The sequence below is a fragment of the Aethalodelphis obliquidens genome, unplaced genomic scaffold (genome assembly GCF_003676395.1).
Source record: "Aethalodelphis obliquidens isolate GAN/ISIS:26980383/991018 unplaced genomic scaffold, ASM367639v1 scaffold89, whole genome shotgun sequence".
NCBI lineage: Eukaryota > Metazoa > Chordata > Mammalia > Artiodactyla > Delphinidae > Aethalodelphis > Aethalodelphis obliquidens.
Window position 1 is genome coordinate 2,494,590 of NW_020838033.1, and position 20,363 is coordinate 2,514,952.

Genomic DNA, 20,363 nt, shown 5'->3' on the forward strand with positions numbered 1-20,363 from the left:
ATATAGTATCCTTAAAAATTGGCCCTGTCTAGTCTGTGAGTCTGTTCTTTGGCAACAAAATTAGGTTCCTCTACAGTCTTTTATTATTTTCCTTATTTTGCCGTAAGGTTAGTCAGTTGTACCCTTGAAAGGACGGGGGGAAGAGGAATTAGGCAGGACACGAAAGTCTTTTCTTTCTCCTCTTTCTAAAGACCAATTTTTCATTGTATCATCTTGTACCAGGGTCTGTGTTGTGATCCATTCAATTCACAATTAAAATAATGTATTTATAGGTCATAATTAGCCTCTGAATCCTAGTTGGCCTGCAGCACTCAGCAAAGATGTACACCCTGTTGGCTTGTGAGAAGGGGAGGGGGGAGCCACCTTGTGGCTGGAAGACAACCCAGCAGCCTCCAGGACCCTTGCTCTGTTCTGAGTAGAAAGGAAAGGATTTGAGGGTAGAAGCCAGAGATAAATCAGGAATATCAATCACTAAGTATTTGTGGAAAGTGGTAAGGGATATAAATAGAATCTATAACTACAATAATACTGAAGCAGTAGTTGTAAATATACATTATCCTTTTTAATATGACATCGAGTAGATTGAGAACTGAGAAATTATTAAGACTCCCACCAAAAAAATTGGAAGAAAGAATGAAAACATTTAAGTTAAAATTATGTTCATTTTGTAATTCAATAAAGAAATCCCAGAGACATATTTTTAAATTTAATGTTGTTTTCTAAAGCACAGAAAAAGCCCCACAGACATCTGTTTGCATACATTGTGTGTCAGGCAACATCAGATTTGAATGGAATTTATCTAAATTTTATATGCATGGCTTGATGTAAATTGAAATAAATTGTACAGCATACTCTGCGTGGACATATTGGTTTTTCCATCGCTGCTTGAACTTTTAACCCCAGGGCCTGAGCCGGTCACACGTTGACCTGTCTGAACTCTGCTGGTAGATCCAAGTGTGGAAGGCTGACCTTGCCTCCATGGCAACCATAAAGTAGGGTCCATGACTCTTCTCTCCCTTTCTCTCTCTTTTCTCCACACTCCAAACAAAACAAAACAAAACAAATTAGTATATTCTCGCACAGTCAGTCAGTGTAATCTTGGAATAGTTTTGCCAAAATGCATTTTGCCCCTAACCCAAGCTCTAAGCAAAGCTTTTTCAGCTTGCTTGTCAGATGTTAATGAAAGTTTGAAATGAAAGCCTTTATAAAAGTTAATGGAAAAGACCCCTTCCTGGGACACATTCAGTTTGCTTGTCTACTATTATAATAAAATATACTTCACATACTCATATATTAAGTAATGTTGCTATAGGTATGTTATACATGCAGATGAAAATTATTGTTGTGTAGGATCTCAGGATTAAAAAAAAATACTTATGTTAAGTTTTACCAATGCCCACAGTATCCACATCAGATATACATTTTCCAGTGTCATGGAGCTAATGTATCTGAAAGGAGTAAACATTAAGGATCTAGAGTTAATTTGTCTATTGCGGGTTGTAGTGTCCACTTTAATTAAGGTACTTTTATGCTTCTGATTTGTTTTAATTTTGATGATTTATCTTTAAATCCATGTGCTAACAAATTATCATTTTCACAATCTTAGTGGTAGTTTAAAGGTGTTATTTATTCATCATTAAAGCTAAAATTCTGTTCATAGGATGTATTTATGGCTATTCATTTATTATTGCAAGAAGCATTTGTTAAATGCCTACTATGTAAATTAACTTCAACTAAGTACTGTGGGAGCATATGAAAAAAAATGTGGCCTGGTCTTAAAGAATTCCAGTTTTGTTGCAAGATAGGATGTACTACTTAGAAAGAGAAAAACTGGAGAACAGTTAGACAGCAGTGACAAATGTATAATTGTTTAGAATTGTATACCAACTGACAAGGAAGCATGGCATAATGGAGTGACCATTTGGGAGTGGATTTAATGAAGAAAGGCCTCTTATGAACAAAGCCCCCAAAAGGGTGGTTGTCCAGGGCTAGTAAACAAACATTCTACTAGGTTTCAGAGATTTCACAGAATAAAGAAAACCTGGACTGGTGTTGGTTATGTACAACTGTTGATAAGGAAGAAAAGTGACAAGAGAAAAGGGGCTACCAGAAATAACAAATATACCAGAAATAACAAATATCCTTGAACGCTCATGGACTAATATGCTGTCCTTCAAATCCTGGGGTCCCTATGGATGCCTCGGTTATGTGTTTCTGAAGTTTTCGCAGCAACAGACTTGTTAATTTTAAATTGTAAGGGACTTCTATTGTCCTTTTTTAGAAAGCATAAAGAAAAATCTTTATTTCTAGATGTTTGAGGTAGAAAACTGAAAATCAAAAGTTCCACAAGTTGCCTTTGGGTCACTTTAGGTAACTGGATTGATACGACACCACTCTGATGAAACCGAAGTTGTTCTCATTTAGAGTGGCTTTGAGGTAGTTTTAAAAAAAAAATCACAAAAATGTTTTTCTTGGTCCGGCAATATAGAAAATTAAAAAAGACAACATAGTGTAGGCAAGGAGAATCAGAAAATACTTCCAGTCCGCCTCTAGCAAATTCTGTGAACTTGTGAAGTCACTTTATCTCTGTGGGCCAGAGTTTCTTTGTATGTAATAATAAACATATCTAATATTTACTGAATTCTTACTTTATAACAGGCACTAATGTCTAAGCACTTTCACTTCATTCTCACAACTCTATCAGGTAACTACCATTATTATTATCATTATTTTTTTTTTAAAGAATTGTGTTGCATTCTCTTTTTTTAATTAATTAATTTATTTATCTTTGGCTGTGTTGGGTCTTCGTTTTTGTGCGAGGGCTTTCTCTAGTTGGGGCAAGCGGGGGCCACTCTTCGTCACGGTGCACGGGCCTCTCACTATCGCGGCCTCTCTTGTTGCGGAGCACAGGCTCCAGACGCGCAGGCTCAGTAGTTGTGGCTCACGGGCCCAGTTGCTCCGTGGCATGTGGGATCTTCCCAGACCAGGGCTCGAACCCGTGTCCCCTGCATTGGCAGGCAGATTCTCAACCACTCCGCCACCAGGGAAGTCCCCGGTAACTACCATTATTGTCCCCAGTTTACAGATCAGGAAACTGAGGCACACTGTCTTTTCCAGGATCACACCCAAGTAGTCTAGCTTTAGACCTTATGTGCTTCATCCACTGCACCAGGAGTCTGAAAACTTTTTCTGTAAAGGGCCAGTTAGTAAGTATCTTAGGATTTTCAGACCATACGGTCTCTAGAGTGACAACTGTGCAGGTGTAGTACAAAAGCACCTATAATAACACACAAATAAATGAGTGTGGCTATATTCCACTAAAACTTTTTCTATAGTTACTGAAACTTGAATTCCATATAACTTTCATATGTCATGAAATATTATTATTTTGATTTTCCCCCAGTCATTTAGAAATGCTTTAAACATTTCTAAGCTAGCAGGCCCTACAAAAACAGGCTTGGTGGGATTTGGCCCCTGGATCATACTTTGCCAACCCCTACACTGCACTATGCTGCCTCTCAATGTATAGAATAAAGAGTTGAGCTAGATGATCTCTAAAATTACGACTGTTCAAAACACTTTCTAACTCCAAAAGTAGGGTGACCATTTTGGATTCAATACTATGTAATTAAAGAATTGAAAGCTGCCTTGGAAAACAAGCCTACCTATCCCTTTTCTTTGGAAAAGACTGTATCTAAACTATCTCAGAAGGATGAAGAATTATCTTTGTTTAATTGATATTTTGAGAAACAGATTTCATTATCTCCTTTACCAAGCCATTTTACATTCATTGCTGTTCCTATCAGGACTATAGTCCTAGTATCTAGCCTGAGTCCCTTATGATGTAGTGGAAGCCCACTTGCTCTACTTTTTAGAAATAACAATGAACTTGTCTCTGTCTTCTACACAATTCTACACTACCTCCTATAACTCTGCATCACTTTCTGCAGCTGAAGGTAAGAACCTCCCATCCTTTTCCCAGGCATTTTTTCTTTACTCATGTGGATTGTTTTTTATTCTCCTAGCTATTATTGTAGTGTTCAAAGGAATCCTTTCCAAAATGTCTTTCTCTCTCTATTTGACAGATAGAACCAGGAACTGGACAGGGTAGGGACCTCTTTTCCTTATCCATATTTAAGAGTTTGATTTTCCAAAAGATGCATATATCAAAATATTTATAAATGTCATTATTACCTAAAATGACTACTTTGTAGGGATCCATATGCTTAACTCATAACTTCTTTAGTTGTATGATACTTTGGTATTATGATAGATGTAGCAAATCATCTCTTCCTTTAAAATCAAATAATGAACCTGATTGTGAATTTAAAAAGCTTTAATTTTTTCTTTTAACTTTAAAACTCATAGCCATTCTAGAGTTTACTTCTGTTTCCTTAGTGTTTGTTGAAGTAACGTGATAAAAACAAAATATAAAATCTCATATATAATGATGTTTCTACATCCTCAGTTACAACTTTAGCATTCAAACTCCTGAGTAGTCTACTGAGCTATATGCCATACGGCTTCCCAAACATGGACAATTTATTTCATGGGTAGCAAGAAAATATCACCATATTATCCAATAACCCTGTACATGTCCTAGGTATGATAAATTCAGATAATTGTACTTCATTCTTAAAAATGGTCATTGGAGTCAAATTTTCCAAGGTTTTTCCCAAGCTTGTGTCTTTTTCTTTTTTTTTTTTTAATCCTCTCATTGTTCTATTTTATAGCAGATTTCTTTCATGTTTGTCTTCTAACATTTCTTTTTTTTTAACATCTTTATTGGAGTGTAATTGTTTTACAATGGTGTGTTAGTTTCTGCTGTATAACAAAATGAATCAGCTATACATATACATATATCCCCATATCTCCTCCCTCTTGCATTTCCCTCCCACCCTCCCTATCCCACCCCTCTAGGTGGACACAAAGCACCAAGCTGATCTCCCTGTGCTATGTGGCTGCTTCCCACTAGCTATCTATTTTACATTTGGTAGTGTATATATGTCCATGCCACTCTTACTTCGTCCCAGATTACCCTTCCCCCTCCCCATGTCCTCAAGTCCATTCTCTATGTCTGTGTCTTTATTCCTGTCCTGCCCCTAGGTTTGTCAGAACCTTTTTTTTTTTAGGGCCCATATATATGTGTTAGCATACGGTATTTGTTTTTCTCTTTCTGACTTACTTCACTCTGTATGACAGACTCTAGGTCCATCCACCTCGCTACAAATAACTCAATTTCGTTTCTTTTCATGGCTGAGTAATATTCCATTGTATATATGTGCCACATCTTCTTTATCCATTCGTCTGTCGATGGACACTTAGGTTGCTTCCATGTCCTGGCTATCGTAAATAGAGCTGCAATGAACATTGTGGTGCATGACTCTTTTTGAATTATGGTTTTCTCAGGGTATATGCCCAGTAGTGGGATTGCTGGGTCGTATGGTAGTTCTATTTTTAGTTTTTTGAGGAACCTCCATACTGTTCTCCATAGTGGCTGTATCAGTTTACATTCCCACCAACAGTGCAAGTGGGTTCCCTTTTCTCCACACCCTCTCCAGCATTTATTGTTTGTAGATTTTTTGATGATGGCCATTCTGACCGGTATGAGGTGATACCTCATTGTAGTTTTGATTTTCATTTCTCTAATGATTAGTGATGTTGAGCATCCTTTCATGTGTTTGTTGGCAATCTGTGTATCTTCTTTGGAGAAATGTCTATTTAGGTCGTCTGCCCATTTTTGGATTGGGTTGTTTGTTTTTTTGATATTGAGCTGCATGAGCTGCCAAGCTTCTGTCTTTTACAGACATTTTGTCACAAAACTTTGAGCACATTTAGAGCTTTTCTAAATAAGATGGTTCTATAGCCACAAAATTGGAGATACATGAAGGAAAGTAGTCTGTCCTAAAAGTCTGCCTCACTTATATGGGTGTTCAGTATGGTCTTGGAGTACTCACTCAACAGCTTCGGTCATAGAGGTCTAGTGAGACTGGATGAATAAAGTGCTCTTTGAGAGTAAAATTCTCATCTATTTATATTTCTAAGACTCCAGAGTATTATTTGACAGATTGCATAGGCATTAATGTAAAGACTATTTATTTACAGGTTATTTGAAGGGGTTGAGATAAAATTTGACGTTATCTAGGAAAATATCTAGGGAAAGAGCGCCTTAAAAAGAGAAAACAGTATTGTAACAAGGAGATCCCCTTCCCTACAAACAGTGTCACAGGACAGTGGTACTGGATGGCCCCCTACCTGGTAACGTCTTAGCGTAACTGAAAGACAAATTTACAGTTGCTAGTTGAAGTGAGTCTTTCATGTTTCCTTGCCCCTACTACTGTTGTGTAAAAATGTTTACTGCCATTAAGGAACTTTATTTTGAGAAGAATCTGTTCAGTGAGTAGGCTAGTCAGTGTTTTTCTTTTTTCTTTTAGTTTGCTCTCATTTATTTTATTAACATCTAAATGGTCCTTAAAAACTTAAATTTTAGGTTTTAAATTTGGGCAAATCTATATTTTAAGATAAACTTTGGATTTTATCTTAAAATACAGAATTGCCCAGAACAAACAAAAAATCCCTGTGATTTGACTTGTTCAAATCACAGCCATCATTGTACTGGAATTCTGCGTTTACAAATCTCTATCCTGCACTGGACTCTGGCTCCTTGAAGGACTAGCACAATGCCTGTCTCAGGGTAAGTGCTCCCAGAGTGTTTGTTGACCTGAACTGTTGAACCAAACAGTGACAAAGAGAATGGATTTTGACTGAAGCATTAAAATGTTGTGCAGAACCCATGGATTCTTTACATTTTTTGGTGGGTAGGCCCATTCAAAAGGAATGCTTCAAGTAAACAACTGTAACAAGCCAATTTTGCTGGCTTTCTTAGGCATTTCATGTTGCTTACAATTAGCTGGACAGCAATGTAGGACAGAGGAGTGGCCGGTAACCTCAGTATATACATGTGTCAAAGAAGTTGTGTGACACTTGAGCTGTTTCTCACTATCCCTTAAGGTTTTCAGTGAAATGGAGGAGTTTGTGAGAGATGGCAGAACTTGCTGTTAGTGAAATTCCATGTAAGACACCCAAGGAAAATATAGAAGTATATTCCCACTGATAATCCTTACACGTTTGGATTCGAATATTTGTTTTTGTACCCTCTGCAGAAAAGAAGTCTATTTATTGAAGATATCATATCAATATATTAACAGTGACTGGCTCAATTTCTGATTATATTTTCGTATATATTGTGTCTCAGCCACTTGTAGAGCTTTCTGGGAAAATTCTCGAGAAATATACCATATTGCATAATGCAAGATCTTACAATGTGGTTTATATTTGGATCAAACAGGAAGCCACTTGATAATTTTGGCAAGTCATTGAGTCTTTTTTTTTTTTTTTTTGGCTGCGTTGGGTCTTTGCAGGCTTTCTCTAGTTGTGGCGAGGAGGGGCTACTCTTCGTTGTGGTGTGCGGGCTTCTCATTGCAGTGGCTTCTCTTGTTGCAGAGCACGGGCTCTAGGCACACGGGCTTCAGTAGTTGTGGCATGCAGGCTCAGTAGTTGTGGTGCACGGGCTTCGTTGCTCTGCAGCATGTGGGATCTTCCTGGACCAGGGCTTGAACCCGTGTCCCCAAACCCAGCCCTGTGCCTTCCACCTAGAATGCCTTTCGCATCCTCTCCAGCCACCTACAGTCCACCGATCCAACAAGGCTCTGCTCGTCTTCTCTACATGGCTTCCTAATTGCTCCAAGTTAGCCTCATCCTCTCCTTGTCTTATGTTTTACTTGATCAGTACCTTTATCATAGCTGTTACCACCATTTGCCTTGCATTATATTACTTAACGTGTGCTGGCTTCTCCAACAGGTTGTAAGCTCCCACAGGGCAGGAGTGGTGTCTTCATTATTTCTGTATCTCTCACAGGCTTCAGCATGTGGTAGACATTCAATAAGAGTTTGTCATATTAAACCCTAAAAAATGTGATCATACATATACGTATTTGTCATATCCTGAAGAACCTTGAGATAATAGCAGTCTCTTGTTCTCAGTGTTTCTTCATGTGCCACAGAGTGACTGCCTCCTTCTCTCTCCCCCCTTCCACAATATCTGGAGGTTTTCCTCCCTTAGACACCAGAAATACTGAAGGTGGAAAACAGTATCCCAGATAGAGCCAAGATAAATGTTCACTTCCTTCAGTAGTATAGCTTATGAGTACAAGGGCAAATGCTATATACTGACACGACCAAGACAAATGAGAGTCAGGAACTTTAGAAAAGGGAAAAGAGGCAGCCAACGAGGACAGGTTCCACTACGTATGTTACAGCTCAGGGAAGAGAAAATGGCAGAAAAACCATATCCACATAAGAGTGTATATCCTGTTGACTACTGAAATATGTTTATGCTGAGAAGTCAACAATCTGTGATAGCCCACATGAAATGAAAATGCTCATATTTATATGGTGCTTTCCATACAGAGAATCCCAAGGTACTTTATAAATTATAAATATGAATGCTCCTTATGCAATGTCCCTACTGTTCTCCATATATGAAATCCAGTTCCTAATGGGCCAAATCTCCCCCTGTCCCAACAACACTGAATATTAAAACATTTTTATCAGATCACAATATTTTGTCTTTGAAAAATCCTTTATATCAAAAAGTCTAGAAGTTACACTATTTGTCTTCTAATATATGCAGCATCTCTCCTACCTACCTCCCTTCCCCCAGTAACGTGGAAAGTGAATTCAATTAGATTTAAGACAAAGAGTAATTGCACTGGAAAATAGAAAAAAATATCTCATCCCAGAATGATTAAGCTCTTTACCTTATAGAGGGAGTTTAACTCTTTCGGGAAAACAGGATCCCATATAATAAATGAATACAGAGATTTGCTAAATCAAAGTATAATGTCCTGAATCTAATTCCCCAGTCATTGGTGAGCTGTTTGCTCCAAGAGAATAGTGTATTCACTGTAAGGTCTTTAAGAAATATAAAATAAAGACTAAGTCAATTAGGTGTTTAAAATTTTTCTTTTAACTATTCTTATTTTTTACAGTGGGTATCTCAAAATCTGAAACATATTCAAAACTCTTGGATTCTTGAAAGTGAGTTTAATCATCTACTTTCCCAGAATTATTTTGTGCTTTTGGTATCTTGATTTTGATAAACTCTTCCACATACTCAGTGAGAACTGGTCCAAGGAGACCCTGAGTCACTAGTGCTACCAAAACTGCTCTGCCAGCAGCTGCTGACTAGTTGCTTCTTGGTGTTCATTCTGGAATTTTTGCAGAAAGATGATAAAGTACCCTGATGTGATGGGGTCTTTAATAGAGGAAGTCCCAGAACTGTAGATGACCAATAGCTAAGGATGACATACAGTACTTTCATTTGCAATCTCCATATTTGTGGTGGAAAGGACTGTGTCAATTCCAGGGGAAATTTAAAAGGTAAATGTTGAAGCAGTTGAGAGAATCTGGAATAAAGAGACAGGTCAAATGTGCAGGTGTAGGCTGCAGTCAGCCTGTGGGGCTGCTGCTTAAGGTTGGAGTACAGCAAACAGAAGAGATCTTTCAGTGGCCTTGAACTAAGAAATCTCCCTTCTTGGGCTTTTTCCCACCTGTAGTATTCAGGCATTTCATATCCATCAGTGTGGTTTAGCTTAAGTAAGACTGACAAAATTTCTGAATCTGGCCCTGTTTCAATACATTAGTTAAACTGTCTCTTGTAATGGTAAAGTTCTATAGGTCCAAGCCAATATATTCCTGTTTGTTCTCTTTAATAATCAAAAAAATAGGTACTACACATTGTTATGTCACATCAAGAAAAATTCTAGCAACACAAGGCATTGGCTCGGTTTTGACTGGAGTTTCTCACAGCAGCATAGGTTTTCCTTTTTTGAGTAGTACCTGGACTGAACCAGATGTTTTTGAACGTTGATGAGACCCTACTTTTAATTGGTTGATGATCTAACAGGGTATCTGATTTTAAGAAGTAAAGTAAGGGAACAAAAACTGAATACTTGTCTTAGAAGTTTTGCTCTACCTGTCTCACCATGTGATCTTGTTTTGTCCCATTCCTAACTAGGAATTTAAAAGCTATAATTATTTATGAGGTCATTTGTATTGCTGTTTTAGATCTTCTGGTGAAGGGCACTGTATAGACTAATCCCAATGTTAATATATCTATGTTTTTCCCATATCTTACAAACTCTGTTATACATAGGACAGATTCATTTATTTATGATACATCCTTAGTTTGTTACTCATAGCCAAATTTGTGTCATGGTAAATACTTTAAAATAATTATACACATTAACCAGGGATTAGAGAGACTGATTTATAGACTTGGAGTGGGAAGAATAAAATAAAACTACCATCTATTTGGGTCATGCAATCAAATAAGTTTAGAAGTTCTAAGTGAAATGTTTTTAGTCAAGTCAACAACAAAGTGGGTCACATCAAAAGGAGCATCTGCAATGAAGTAACACAGGAATTTTTTTTAATCTGGAAATGAATGAGTTAGGAAAATTAATGGCTCTTCTAACTCCTTAGACAGAGAGTAGTCCTTTCAAGTTTGATGAAGGTCATTTTCAGGACAGTCTAAGAGAGAGGTTATAGTTCAACTTCCACTAGCAGTACTTCAGAAAGGCAAAAATGACTTGAGTTTCTGAAGCTCATGGGTTTTTTTAAATTAAAGTTGAATAAAATTGCAAATGATTACCTATATTCTTAATATTTTATAATAATATTTTATATTTTTCTCCCCACCCCCTAAATTAGGAATTTATCACTTTTTCCAAAGACTGGAATGGAGAAAATACCCACTAAGCAAGATACAGTGAATGTGTTCTAGTGTGTACTCCCAGCTGCTCATGTAAATCTTTCTTCACAGCAGGATTTGAACAAAAACTCACCACTTAATTGAACAGTTCAAACGCCACTGAGTAGGAAATCTTAGTGAGACCAGTATATTTGTAAACTTAAACTAGATATATGTATTCTGGCAACATACACAGTATTTTGAAACAGCAAAAAAATTTAAAGGAATTATTTTGTGCTTAGGTCAGTTGCAGGTATTACTTGTTTTAGGACTTTGAAAGTATTCCTTTTATACTGTTGCTGCTTTTTTTTTTAAACAACAACAACCTTGCTTCATTTTCCTTTTTATTTTTCAGCTGTTTGCAGCCCCCTTTTGAATAGTGAGAAACAATGCAATTAATTTTCTCTAGCGCAATCATGCATAGATTTAATAAGCATCCGAAGGTAGGATCCATCTGTAAAGTATGCATTGCATGCTAAATTACTTCTCTTCTGTGGTTTTTTTCTTTCCAAACCTTAATTAATTGAAGAAAAAAAATGTTTATTAAAGTGGGAACAGGCTGGGCTCTGGCTCTCCGCCTCTGGTTCAAAAGTTCATACAATTCCCTGAAGGCTCATCTGAATGTGTGTGTCTCCCTCTCACAATCTTTCTTTCTCCGTCTCTATAGTAGGGATGAATGCCTAGAAAAGGTGTATTATTTTGTTCCCAGGACGAATGTGAATGATCTTAACTTAGGTAAGCTAACTTTTTGTGTGCATAGATTTGCATGTATTGTATATGCCTACCTAAACAGTACACACACATAGACACATCAATGTGTTATTTACCCATTTTTCTATTGCATAGCATTAAAAAATTGATATACTTTCAGTGGCATCTTTAAACAGGATATAGATAGAGAGCAGGAAGTATAATTCTACAGGTGGATCTCACACAGGAAATTAAAGGAGTTATGTATGAACACAAACTAAGTCTTTATGAATAAATTTAAACCAGAAGAAAAAATATTAAATCTATCCCAGGTAGAAAAATATTTACCTATAAATAAAGAAATGGAAAAAATACGTAATAGGTAGTGATTCACTCCTGTGAGATACTTTAGAAACAAGATATTTCCTGACCTGCAGTAAGCTTTTTGTGACCTAGGTGAAAAACAATAAATTTTTTGTAAAATAAGAATGTTATCTTAAAGATGGACTCAGAATTTTTTCAGTTATCTCAGTCGCTTACCTAGGATGTCATCTGTTTTTTCAAAGTATTGCTTTTTTCTCTTTATTACATGCTACAATTTTTAGATCCTTGTTTTTTTTTAAAGTAAATATAAGTTGTAGTTTTCATACATATTATTCATTTCTTTTTTTACTTTAAAGTAAGATTAGTTTTCTCCTTTAACACAAGTAAGGTTTGCACAGTCACTTCCATATTTAGGAGTTGATGGAATCAGAAAGCAGTGCTGAACTTGACTGTGATCTTGCCTGACTGAAGTCTACTTCCTTTTGCCCAGTTGCTTCTTTAAAAGCATAGTGTTCACATAGGAGCCTAGTAGAGGGCTTTCTACAGATTGTTTCATTTTCTCTTTGGACTCTCTACAGGGTACCTAAAGCCGCTGGTCTATTAGTCATTTTAACTTTTTAAAAATAGACTTTAAGTAGGGAAAAAATAAGCAGCATGAAGTACTATTTTAGTTTGGGATACATGCAGCTTTAGTCATATTAGCCCTTTTACCACGTACATGACTACCATCCTATACTCTTACCATGTGAGTGTCAGATGAGCCATGGGGACATTCCTGGAAGGAATTTTGAGGAATCAACATTCCATATTCTCCTCTCAAATGTTGTTACACATGCACATTTGGGCCACATCTGCACACTTGTAAATCAAATTACTTGGAGGTGTTGCTGAAATATGATCACCAAGTAACAATTATAATTGATGTCTTGGAAACTTGAAGACTCTCATCCACTATGTGTGTATCTATTTATGTATATACCATATCATAATCTCCCAGCACCCAACCTTCTGTGACTCTTAGAAGAATCTCGCTACTGCTTTCCAAACAGATTTTAGTTTAGACTTCTGTGAAATCCCTGAACTGAATAGCTGTGGGTTTCACAAATTACATGCATGTAAACAACATACCTTTGAAAGGAGGATATGTGGGCCCTTTCTCCTATATGCTTATGTCTCTGTTGTCGTAGATTGGCGTCCTTTGTGAGCTATTCAGTGACATTTCAGAACCATTTCGCTCTGCAGAAAACCCGCAGTTGTGTTTCTTTAGCTGACACTGTGGCATTGCACTCGAAATTGCTAGTTAGAAAAAAAAATTGTTGAGGCCAGTGGCTGTAATCAACGTTGTTGCTGTCTGTTTCCTCAGACTAATAGCAGAGCGATTGGAGTCTGAGAGTTCAAACAGAGGTTATCTTTCCCAGGTAGCATCTCGTCCAATGAGAATTTGATTTTTTTCTATAGGACTTTACTCCATTAGATTAATGAAATTTCAATGAGAGCCTGGCGCCCCCTGAAGCTTTGTTAAGAAAACAAATGGTGATTCTGTAGGTGTGACAGCTTGCTTGGAGAGTTACGAGAAGGTGAATACATCCCCACAATCCAGGCAGCCTGGAACACATTGATCTCTATTTAAAGCACCAATAGGATTTTTGTTAATTATAAATGATTGATCTGCAGTTTTTTCCTCTCTCTCCTCTTTATATGTGTGGCTCCCCCTCCTTTCCCCACTTTTAACTTCTTTGCATGCTGAGTGCAGAGCTTTTTGTTTAAAGGGACAATCATAGAGAGCAAATTATAGCAATACCCAGCAGTGATGCTACTGTGAATGTCATTGTCAGAGCGTTCACCGTTCACTGATGGAGGTGAGCTCTGAAGTAGATTTCAGACTGACTCCATGTTCCCTCTTTGCTTGGCTCATTCCTAAAATAAAGAATTATTTTAACAAAAATAAAGCATTGGAATAGTATCATAGACACCACCATTATTATGTTTTAAAAGCAACTTGTGAGCCCTGTGAACCAAGTCCCCAGTATTAACTCTGAACCACAGTGTATGCCTTGTGCATGCCAGGATATGAATTGTGACCACCCAGCCCCGTGTGAGACAACAGGGTGAGTGAAGGGGATATCTCTGACCTTACATCTCAATTTATAGGCATTTAGGTGATGAATCCACCTTTTATCATCTTTGTGAAGTGGTTTTTTAATAATGTTTAGAAGCAATACTGTACTCAAAAACTGACATGTATATTATTCCTGATAATTGCTCACCACACTTAGTTCTAAAAAGCACAGAAAAATGTCCCCAGCTTCTTTGTGGACCTCTATTTAGTGAAAATATCTGAGCATTAAATGTATTTATGTATTGAATACAAAAGCACATAGTAGCTTCTTTGTCATTTATGACATGTACAATATATAAAGATAATTTGCACAGATCTCAGGAAACATATTTGTAAAAACTGCAGTTTAAGGACTACAGGTATTAGTGGATTTCATTGGAAGCCATATTGATTTCACAGTTCTAACTCAAACGTAGATTTTTATGAATGTCTTTCTTAAGTTTGAGCCCTTAATTAAGTTTTAGGACATATCTTTTCAAGCTACAATAATGAATTTAACTGTCTAGATAATCCATGAAATGTACAAGAGACTTTTCTAGGCCAAGAATCTTAAAATAGTTTATAGCTTTCAGTGACACCCTTCTGCAAAGTCCTTTAGATTTGAAGAAGTATTGCCTCATTTCTTGAATGTTTTGAAACTTGTTCACCTTCCTAATGAGTTGTTGTATCACTAATTGTATATGATAAACTCTCAGTGGCATAAAAGCAATTCTGCTTTTAAAACAACAGTATAAAATGGGCAAGAACCTCATGTATAACATACCATAATCTCCCCACACCCCAAATTCTGTGATTTTTAAAAGAAGCTCACTGTTGCTTTCTAAACAGATTCTAAGTCTGTAATACGCACCTAAATATGAAAGGTGTTCTGACAGAAATTCCCCATGAAGTAATTATTTAATGATCCTGTAAGTACTCTCGGGAAAACTAGATTTAAAGTGTAATTTTTGCAGTGTTTTTTCCAAGTATTTAAAAAATATTTATCTTTTCTTTATTACTGCTTATTGTTTTTATTTTAATATTTTTTAATTAGCAGAAGTCATTAAGGCACATTTATAAATAATTATAACTATGACTTTTAAAATCAGATTTTGAATTAGCCAGAAAAAACAAAGTGACATTTTTTACAAATATTAGCACATCAGAGAAGTTATTGATGTCAGTGTCTAAATAAGTGACCAATAACAACATTAAGAAATGGGTGATCATGGTAAATGCACCAAGGGGCTGATTTTAGAATGTTTTAATTTTATTCCTGTTGGTTTTGTTTTTGAATAGTCCAGCTAATGATTTTCATTAGTGTATTTGTAATTTATGTGATTTTAGTAGGTTCTACCAAGGTTAAAGAATTTAAGGAAATAAACCCTTATCTGATATAAGATAGCTAATGATGTATATTAAATACTTGCCCTATTGCCATGTGAAATGGATCTCAAAAGCTAACAACAGCTTTCTGAGGGAGCACAAATCTCTATATAAATATCCAAATGTAGCAAGATGTTGCAAATTTTTAAAGATATGCCATAAAAATAGATTAACACTAGTATGCAGTCCTGTTCAACTGAATTACAAAGGGATATCATGGGATTGCCAGTGACATTCCCATAAATAAAAAATCAATTCTTAATGATGAGGCAGACTTGTTTTAGCACATTACCCAGGTTAAATGGGAGCACACAAAGACATCAACTCCTATAAGACTAGTGGAATCATTGTATATTAATATGATTTAGGGAGCTACACACCTCGATGGAATAATTGTTATTATATCTATAGAGCCAGATGGCACTTGGTGTAAACAGCCATCGAGCACCTCAAACACAAGTGTGGCAGGTGATCTTTAAGGTGAGCCTGCATCCTGCTCACTCATCTTATCATTGGAATCTGCGTTGCTGTTTGCAAAATGGCTTGATTGCCAGTATACAAATTTTTCAGAGTGGTCCTCTTGTTCAGTAGGAATATAGGATATAGAATTTCCTTAGCAGAATAGAAGAGGCAGAATAGCTAAGGCAGCTACCTGGATTTGTGCAGTTAGTACTACATTTTTTACAAGAAAGAGGACAGAGGGAGTCATTTTTTTCCCCCAGCAACAGTGGCAAAATAAATGGTATTTTCAGAAATATTTTAAAATGAATTCACAAATCCATTTTTTTGTGAAGTAGGCTCTAGTAATTGCTGGTATCAAAATAACCCTATGAAGGAGGCCAAAAGTTATTAAAATGTGTTTCCAAAGTAAGAGAAATCCAAGTTCAGAGAAGAAGTATCTTTAATTTCTTGTTTAAAAAAAAGGTCTTTGTTTTGAAGATTTAAATTGACTTCTGCTAATTCTAAGTATCCAATTGGAGAAAACTCATTAATTTTTTCAACAGATACTAATTGGGCACTTACTATGTGCTAGTACTGTTCTAGGTGTTAGGGATTCATCAGTGTAAAAACCACACTCTCACAGAGTTTACATTCCTCCAGGGGGAGGGGAGCAATAAATGGTATGATATGATATAAGATATGAGAGAAATGAAATAGGGAAGAGAGACTGTGCTCAGAGAATATAAGAGTGTAAGATTTTCCTTCTTCCCTTTAAAAACGTAAAAGAGACCATCTAATAATAATAAAAGAGGCTGGGAAAATTCTTGTTTATCTTCTAATTTCATCGATCTTATGAAATTTCTAGTGGCTTGTCTGATAACATACCTGCTGTTATAGCCTCAGCTCAGTGGCCAGAGTTAAATAGTTGGAATGAATTCAGGGTCAGCTTAGAGTTTTTGGCTTAAATTTAATTTAATAATGTTATAAATACATAAATTTTTATGGTTTGGTTTCTTTCCTTTGATAGCAGCATTAAAAAGCGTATCATCTTTAATTATAAATAATTCCTAAATTTCTCCCTTGCTTTACTTTATATAATCCAGGTTTTCTGGTTTCTAAATATAAAGGACATAAAAAGATATGATAAAGATCCCTAGCTTCATATAGGGATCTTTATCGTAGTAGATTTAGTGGATTTAGATTTCCAAATATATAAAACGGATTTTCCAAGTGTCTAGAACATAGGATGTTCCTTGAAATTTCAGAATCTCATAAATTAACGCTTCTGTTCCCTAGTGACAAAATTCATCTTAATCCATAGAATATATCCCCCACCCCATTCCGTGGTGCTATTGACTAATTAATTCCTAGATTTAAAACTAATGTTCAGTTCTTCACCAGAAGTAGTTTATCATATAACTGCAGCTACTCTGTAGATGAAACAGTATATGCTGTGAAATATTCCTTTAGTTTAGGAGAAAAGGTAAAATTCACTTTGTAATAAGGTATAGTCTTCATTCAGGTTTTTTTTTTGGTTAAATACTAAAAATCAAAAAGCACATGTGCTAAAAATAAAAATAAAAGTTAAAAAAAGTACATGTGCTTATCACTGCATAGAAAAAAATACTGAAAGGATGTGTTTCAAGTATTAATAATGGCTACAGTTTACAATATAACATTAGGGGTAATATTTACTCTTAGGGGTAATATTTACTCTTTTATTTGCACGTTTCTATATTTAATTTTTTTTCTACAGTGACCTTGTATTCCTTTTATAATCAAGAAAAAACTCATTTTTTTGAAAGCTAAAGGAGCCTAAAAACTGATATATTTACTTAACACAAAACCTCATAGCTGGTAAGTGTATGCTGATCAGTTCTGCAAATAATAGAAAGTAGTAAGAGTCAGCAAGCATCAAGATCTAGATAATACCATGAAATTACTAATTTTACCGATTTCTATTTCATTGTACTGCTTGAAAAGTGCCATACAAAATTTGACCAATTTATCCTTTTTTAAAAATTTCTAAGACATCAAACTTCTTTTTTAAAAAAACAGTAGGCTGGGACATTTCTATAGCAACATGCCAGATATACCAAATTTCATCAGGAAACATGTTTTTAATTTCAGCCCTTTGAATGTGGTGCTGCTCATAAGGATGAGTATTTATAAATGTATAATAAAAATAAAGAGGCTTGGAAACTTCATTTCTTTTAACAGTCAACAATATTTAGCCTATCAGAATGCTTAAATGGATAAACATTCCTACTGTTTTAATTTTGAATACAGATTGTTTCATGCTGATGGAAAGTATTGTTAATTTTAATAAAATTAACTTTATACTGTTATTTCACCACTTTATAATGATTTTACATGGCGCCCTGGGGATGCCTCTGTTTTACATTATCAGGTGTCACATTTGCCACTTGGTTTGTATAGCGGCGTTCAGCTTCACTTCTCTATTCAATTGCCTGAAGCCACACTATTCACGTTATATTACAAGTAGCTATATCACTATACACTGCACAAGTTTATATACTTTTATTTTATATGTATATATCATTTTTGTATTTTCTTAAAATCATTGTTTTGTGCTATTTCCCAGCATTCCTGTTGCTTGCCTTTAGGTAGACACAGTTATGATAACAAGTTGGCTAAGACACCTTAGCAATCTCCCTCAAGTACTAACATGTTTCAATTTATTTTCAATCTGGAAGTCAGCCACAATTTTGATACAATCTTAGCGAGTGCTTCATTGTTTTTGATAAGAGATCTATATAGCTTGATAAATCTATAAAATATAACTTTTTACATAGAGTATTTTAAAATAAGGGGAGGGCTTCCTTGGTGGCGCAGTGATTGAGAGTCCACCTGCCAATGCAGGGGACACGGGTTCGTGCCCCGGTCCGGGAAGATCCCACGTGCCTCGGAGCGGCTGGGCCCATGAGCCATGGCCGCTGAGCCTGCGCGTCCGGAGCCTGTGCTCCGCAACGGGAGAGGCCACAACAGTGAGAGGCCCGCGTACCGCAAAAAAAATAATAATAAAAATAAAAATAAGGGGAAATCATTGATGACTTTCATAACTCACCCTATGTTGGACAGATCACTCAGAGGTAATTAATCAGAACATGTCTCCATTAAATGTTACCACCGGGCTTAAACTCTCCCAGGAATTCATAGAAATCAGACAGACTTGCAAATAATCTGTAAGAGAATTGAGTATTTGTCAAATTAAATACCACTGTTACTAAATGCACAGTAATTACGTACATAGTAATTAAATTAAAGATATACCAGTTCCTCTTGCATAAGTCTATGTTTTTACTTTTTTTAATATAGATTTACAGCATAGCTTTGAGTTTTGTCTAATTTGAATTGTTCTCTTACCTGTTCTTATCATGCTGCTATTTAAGGTGTAAGAGTGTGCGAAAACATTTTGGTTAGCTGTGTCAAATATTTATTGTGGACAATTCAGAATATGCATTTTAAAATAAACTTTCTTTTCTACTTGAGTCTGTGTATATATGTTGATAAGCAAGCTGGTCTCTTGCCTGAGACCTTATGTGCAGCTGGCTGTTATTTGATTGATAGGTTAATGATCCCTATAATCTGAGGAGCATTTAACTAACTGATAACAAATAGACTAATCAATTTAAACATGCTTTAGTAATTCATAGTTTAAAAATATATAAAATGAGTATTGAGGAGTTTCTATAAAAGTGTGCTATATATTGGTATTTTTGTTTTTCAGAAACTGCTCCCTTTTTTCTTCTCTTACCAAAACTTTCTGTGGCTAGTAGGAACTGTGTCTGTGCTTTGAATTATACCATTATCCCATGTTACTAGCAATCATGTATCACTTCCCTTCACACCTTCAAGTTTAATATCTTGTGTACACTCTTTTAGTTAGAATCTTGGAACGAAATATTATATAATAGTCTTACTTTTGTTTCTTCTCAATAAATGTAACTACCCTGCCATTCTCTTAAACTCTAAGTTGCTTATTGGATATATTTTTCATTTTCTGTTATTGTGAAATTTGTAGGTTTGGGGGATGTTGCTGACTACAGGTAATGGAAATGTGGAACCAGGTGGTAAGAGACTGTTCTAGTTGTGGCACTGGTACAATTTACCAAGTGACTTTCATGAAGTAATTAAAATTATCTAGCTAGTTAAAAAGAGCTATATGAAGAGGAATTATAAGGGGAGGGGGAATTATTAAGGTGATTTCAAGCCAAAAAGAATCCTTGCTCTTGAGGAAGATGTCAAGTGTACGTGTTTGTTATGGGGATATTGTAGATGTTGGTTGTAAATACTGTGTGCCTATTAAATGCTTATGTAGCTTTGGTCCACTTGGTGATTCCTAGTTAGCTGTTTGCCTCTGGGCCAAATTCATAGACTTTATCTTTGCTTTTCTACTTCAGATATTTAGAGATCCTACATGTGCCATTTGAAAAGTCATATTAATGCCAATGCAATGACAATATTGCAGAGAACTTTCTTATAAAAATTTAGCAGGACATGGAGAGAATTTGGGCATAAAACTAGTTTGCATAATCTCCATTTTGAGCCAGAATTGGAGGCAAGTGACCTACAATGTGCACAGCAATT

General features: G+C 35.9%; 1 protein-coding gene and 1 long non-coding RNA gene across 2 annotated transcripts in view; one reads left to right on the top strand and one right to left on the bottom strand.

Moving 5' to 3' along the window:
• Positions 1 to 20,363, top strand: part of SKAP1 (src kinase associated phosphoprotein 1) — a 276,617-nt gene that overhangs the window by 116,995 nt on the left and 139,259 nt on the right. The window lies entirely within an intron of this gene.
• Positions 541 to 13,145, bottom strand: LOC113613594 (uncharacterized). Its single transcript, XR_003430306.1, has 3 exons — positions 12,956 to 13,145; positions 11,898 to 11,955; positions 541 to 1,038 (listed from the first exon to the last, which is right to left on the bottom strand). It is a non-coding gene; the product is annotated as an uncharacterized LOC113613594 (long non-coding RNA).